Source organism: Camelina sativa, chromosome 13 (genome assembly GCF_000633955.1).
Source record: "Camelina sativa cultivar DH55 chromosome 13, Cs, whole genome shotgun sequence".
NCBI lineage: Eukaryota > Viridiplantae > Streptophyta > Magnoliopsida > Brassicales > Brassicaceae > Camelina > Camelina sativa.
The window spans coordinates 15,738,005-15,744,371 of record NC_025697.1 but is presented as its reverse complement, the minus strand read 5'-3'; positions in this window follow the sequence as shown (position 1 = coordinate 15,744,371).

Below are 6,367 nucleotides of genomic sequence, written 5' to 3'. Positions count from 1 at the left end.
CCCCCCATCGGGTAGTAGGGTCGGGTGGTCCTCGAAATAGTGCAGCTTCAAGGTTGAAAGGAAGTGGACCGTCTCCTCCTCATATGCTTCAAGGTGGGCTCGCATCAATTGGCCCAGGTGGCACATATCCAACAGGTACTCAACGTCTCTAGCGATGCCCAATTGCTTCATTGTTTCTCGGTGAGGGTAGCGGGTACCAACAAAGCTCATCTTCCAGAAAAACTTGAAGAGTCTTGCCGAAGTATCCACCTCCTTCTGCTTTAGCCTCCGAGAGGCTTGGCGGGTCCTCTCTCTCTGCTCCTCTTCTCTCTCTCGGTCCTCCTCCTCAGCGTGTTGATCCTCTTCCTCAACTGCTCTTTCAACCACCTTCTCAGCCTTCTCTGAAGCCGTTCTCTTCCCCCTTGCTACCGCAGCTCTGCTCCTGATCGAGAGGTATGGATCTCCCCTTGCTCTTCTCCTCCGGCATCATAATCGACCTCCATAGGGTTGGTAAGGGTCTTTTCGGACGTAGACAGGTCCCTACGTCGAGGAGAACGGCAGACAGCACTCGCCATTGGACTCGGTGAGCGAACTTGGGGGCCTACTCGATCGGTTACTCGAGAATCAGGTCGGGTGGTGGATCGGGTTGTGCATCGAGTTGGGGAGGCTAAACGTCCATCCAACGATTGGGAATGTGGAACGTTTCCTCTTCCTTGAGACTCTCGAACTTCGACGGCATCACCTCCGGTTGTAGCAGTGGCGGAGGTTGATCTTCTTCCCTTCCTTTGGTAGATTTTAGCGATTGGCTCCATGTTTGATTCCTTGAGAAGAAAAAGGCTAAGTCTCGAGGTTAATAGGGTTAGTCCCAAAGAAATCGAATAAAGCTCGAGTTTGAGAGAGAATAGAATAGAAACTTTTGAAAGCAAAAACTCTAGGGTTGAGAGATACTTATCGGTGATGGAAGGGGAGAGAATGTCGAAACCCCTTAAATAGGCTAGGGTTTGCTTGGTCGGCTTCACTGAGAGTGGGCTTCCTTGTCGGATTCGGACTCCACTCGCCACCCGAGCAGGGACACGATCAGGCGCGTTGAGTACGGTGTCGGGTTGACCCTTGGGTTCCTCAATTTTCCTCTTCTTAATTTTCTTTTTTTTTTTTTTTTTTTTATAAAATTGCAAAAAGAGAAAAAGTAAATAAAAGTAAGTAAAACAAATAAGCTAAAATTAAAAGATACCTTTGGGACTTCCTCTCAAGTGAGCTTGTTTAAAGTCACTAAGCTTGACTCTTCATGCTCCTTAAGCATGGGGTCCATGTGAAAGAGGTTATGGAATCCTCTCCACTGCAGTAGGCTGGTTCAACAGATTTTCCAGGTCTTGTCCAGGTTCTAAGACAAATGTGGTGTTGACCTCTTCAAGATGTTGCACCTTCCTTTGCTTGGTATTTGTAAAGAAAGCTTGATCATCAATGGTTGGCCTCTTAATCCCCTTCTTCACATCAAACTCCATCTTGAAATGCTCACCATGTTCTATTCTGATCTTGCCTTCTTCACCTCGATCACAACACCAACTGTTGCCAAGAATGGTCTTCCTAGAATCAGCGGATCATCCGGTTCCTTGTCCATATCGAGGATCATGAAGTCGGCAGGCACTTCCAATCTTCCAATCCTGAGAGGCAGGTTCTCCAGGATACCAATCGGATGCCTCACTTCTGTCGGCCAGAACCAAATACAATTTACTTGGTTTAAAATCAGTGAATCCTAGCTTGTTGGCAACTGAAAGAGGCATAATGCTAACTGAAGCTCCAAGGTCGCACAAACAAATCTTGAAGATCTGAAGTCCTATCGAACACAGCAAGGTGAAAGAGCCAGGATCTTCAAGTTTTTCCTCAATTCGCAGCTCATGATCCAAGCAAACTCCACTTCTCAGAATTTCAAAACCGATCTCCTTGACAGCTTCCTTGACCTCATCCTCCAATCGAGCTGCTTCCTTGGCAGCTTCCTGCTGAACCTCGTGTGGGAGCAAAAACTTAGGTGGTGGAGCTTTACGCTTAGCCATTCGCTCTGCAAGCGTCTCCAGCTGGATGTCAAGTGCAGCATTGAACCTTTCCTCTAACTCCCCTTCTACTAGTGCAAGTGGTTGAGGCTGATTTATCTTTTCAACATCTACTCGATGCATCATCCGATCAACACCATCGTGTAGGTCATCGGGTTCCACTTCGGGTTGTTCTTCGTTTTGCGATTCTCGAACCAGTGCTCGATCATCAACTCGATCAGTCTCTTCGGGTGAAGACTCGGGTTCATACTCGGATATGTAGTACTTGGCCTCATTTCGCATTGGGTGTTCCACCTCCTCCCCATCTTGATCATCACTGTCCCCAGTGAGGTAGTCCTCATAGTCATCATCAAGGAAGATGGCTTGAGCAGTTGCATAATCCTTGGGGTTTTGAACAGCTTTACCTGGGAGTTGGTTGATCTTTGGGGCTGGTTGGTTGTTGTGATGGCCTTCCAGGTATCGAACCTTTGTGTTAAGTGATTCGTACTTGGCATTGAGATCATTGTACCCTGAGTCGATCTTGTTGCTCATCTCTGCGAACCGTTTCGCGATGTCCATAGAAGCGGTAGCCTGATTCTGAATCATTTGCTGAATGAGACCGCATAACTTAGATTCTTGTTATTGGTTTGGTGGACCTTGGTGTTGTTGGAATCCAGGTGGTTGGTTGTAGGTTCCTGAATACTGCTGCTTAGGTGCATAACCTTGGTTGTATTGGAAAAAAGGCTTCTGTTGGATCTGGTTCCCTTGAACTGTAGATGGGTAAGTTTGGTCCTGAGGATTCGCAACATTCGGGTTCCGATAAGACAGATTCGGATTCGGCTTGAAGTTGTTGTACCCTCTTTGGTTGTTGATGTAGTTAACATCCTCTAGTTGCATAGTCTCCCCATCTTGTTGTTGAAACTGATCTTCCTCTGATATAGCATGAACATGCTTCTGCTGGTTGAGGAGCTGATCGAGCTTGTCATTGAGGGCTTTAATGTCCCTCTTGTACTTGGCATCTTCCTCTCCTGTAGATCGCACAGAGTGATCATATTCCTCATTGTAGTTGCCATCAGATTGAGCCAAGTTCTCAACTACGTCCCAACCTTCATCAACATATGTGTTGAGGAAGTTCCCATGGCTTGCGGTGTCCAGCAACATCCGTATCTTGGGGACCACGCCTCGGTAAAGTGTGCTCAGCAATGAAGCATTACTGAAGCCGTGATGTGGACATCGAGTAGTGTATCCCTTGAAATGTTCCCAAGCTTCACTGAACGTTTCGTTGTTCCTCTAAACAAAGCCGAAAATGTCATTTCGCAGCCTTGCGGTTCTGGAGTTGGAGAAGAATTTGTCCAGGAATGCCTTCTTGCACGCTTCCCAAGTGGTGATGGACTCCTTAGGGAGCGATTTCTCCCAGATTCATGCTTTGTCTCCCAAAGAGAATGGAAAAAGCCGGAGCTTGAATCCATCTTCACTGACTCCATTGATCTTAGTGAGGCTACAAAGCCTATCAAATTCATCCAGATAATCCAATGGGTCCTCCATTGGCAATCCATGAAACATATTGCTCTGTATCATCTGGATGAGACTACTCTTGATCTCAAAATTATTGTTCTGCACAGCTAGTGGCACAATGCCATTCCTTTGAGTGTGAGTAGATGGAGCATCTCCTGCTCCTATATTGGTCCTTGCTTGAGGAGCTGGTGGACCGTTATGATTATTCATCGTCTCCTAAATGATTGATGGTTCTTGTTGAACTTGTTGTTGTTTGAGTAGTCGAGGTCTGTCGATGTTGTCGATGAAAGGTCTCAGGTTCTGGCTACTTCTGGATCGTGTTTGCATGCACAGGTATGTGTCTGAGTGTGTACACGAGGATCAACTCGATCCAGGTGATCGAGTGAAGGGTCGGGTGGGTGCTCGGGTTGTACCTGAGATTCAAAACAAACAATGCGAAAGCAAACAAGTCAGTATCCAAACCAAATATAAACAAACAAACTTGATTTAGCAAGCGCTGAAATCCGAAACGTAGCAAAAGTAAAACAACCAAATGGCAACGGCGCCAAATTGATAGACAACGACGCCAAATTGATAGACAAGTTTTCACCCAGGGTATCAATCCCCTATGCAGTTGTAGTACAAAGGGTTATCAATCCAAATGATTGTGTATTGCTAGCAGGAAGGATATGATCAGAACAATGCAATTCAAGCCAAGCAATTAGGATTTTGGTTCTAACGATTCCTAAAATAAACAAAGTAAAAGAATATAAACAAGTAAACCACACGACCTAAGCACTCGATGCAAGCAATCGAGTACACGATCGAGTGGGGTGATGGAGTATGCAATTGAGATATGAACAGCTTGAGGTATTACTTGATACAGGTTATCGTGTACCTGATCGGGTAAGTAGTCGAGTTTGTGAAAGAAATGCAAATAAATAAAATACGAAAGTTCCTAAGGATGGGGGTAATCGAATCATAAGTGTTCTAGACCAGTACGGATGCCTTACATGCCTCAAGCAATTCTTTCCTAGACAATGAACCTCTAAGACCTTGTACGGGTCACCACACTTTCGCACTAGCAACAATCAACCTTGAACACATTACCACACTGTCGCACTAGCAATATGAACAAGCAGGCATTAAGAACGATTCATTATTGTCAGTAGACTTAAACTCATCTAATTTTATTACTCAGAGTTAAGTAAACCTTTAGCATTGGCTAAATCAAGCATTTTATCTACTCCTTTCGGCTTGTAGCATTTGTAAACGCCCTAGATCTAATCTCAACCTTTCGGTCTATTAACAGCATTAAGAGCACCAATATAGAAGGAAATCTATCAATTATTTACAATCAACTAAAGCATCCTAACCGATCAAGAACACAAAATCATCTATCCCATCCCTAGAAACTTTACTACACTACTCGGACATAGAAGCGAATAACAAATCAATCAAAATGAATTAAAATGACATTGTATTAAAAGATAGAGTAGAGTAGAGAAAGTAAAGGATAGAAATCTAAGAAAACTACAAAATAAAAATGCAAAACAAGAAGAAAAATATTGAGTCGCCCAGTTCTCTCACAGGAGCTCTCGCTCTCTGGTTTGAGGGTCTGCGGCGTGCTACTTTGCAAGCTAGGGGAAGAGGGGTTTTATATATGGAAACCCATTTGACCTAGCTTCCCAGACCTGCCCGATGATCTACTCGATGGGGTACACGAGGGTGAAGTCGGGTTACTCCTCGAGTGGATCTTCGGGTTGCTCTTCATGCTCTTGGATCCTCCTCGATCGTGTTGGGGTTCGGACTTGTTTTTGCAGCTCGATGGCTCCTTCGGGTACATGCTCGAGTTGTCCTTGTTTTTCCCCATTTTTGGCTCTTTAGCACATGTTTTCATCCAAAATATGCAAATGCAGAAATGCAACACCCTAAATGCTTTAAAAGTGAATTTCTACAGTAAATGACCTAAAAATGTTAAGCTAGAGGTATGAACAATGCAAAATATGGACAAAAAAGAATGCTAAACACAATGCAAAATATCGACCGATGCTCCTAGATCAATCTGCGCCGTCCTCGCACTAGCATCGACCGACGCACATAGTGCATCGACCGATGCACATGCCGAGCATCGTTTTTCTCTCAATTGGTGGCAACTTGTCCTGTGGGAAGGTTAATAAAGGGTGAGGACCAGGGTTCGAGGAACGCCTGGCGCACCAATAACCTACTAGTGGATTGGGATATCCACAGTGATGGGTTAGGATCGATGCCCTGCAGGGCCAGCTTGGGGTCCGTTGGAACGGCTAGCAGTGAGGCTAGTGGGGTCCGCGGACGGTCTGTTGAGGCAGCTAGCAGTGAGGCTAGTGGGGTCCACGGGATGGGTTGTTACAATTACTTGATGCAGTCTTTACAATAACATCCATTCTCCAACCAAGTGGGTTCCTGGGGCAGATCTTTATTGTTTCAAACATAGGATTGAACGAAAATAGGAAGATCCTATCTGTGCTAATGGAGGGAAATGGACTATGATGTTCCCTAAAGCTACATTAGAATCCAGTTGGCTTAACACAATATTTGTAACTTTCAGAAGTTCATTGTAGTTTTTCCCTTGGCCATGGTGCTTGTTTGATGCATCTTGTGATGTTTTTTTGTCTCCTTGTTTTGGTTACTTGCGTTGGTTGGTGAGAAATTTGATCAAGGATATGAAATTTATGGGTACGCTAATTAGTGTGAATAATGTTGATAACTTAGTGCTGCTTTTTTGTTTTAATGAGAATACAGCTGCATTAGCTTATTATTCTAACCCAAATATTACACAATTTTATAGTAAGTCAAGGATATCATAAGATTGTCTTACTATGTTGGTT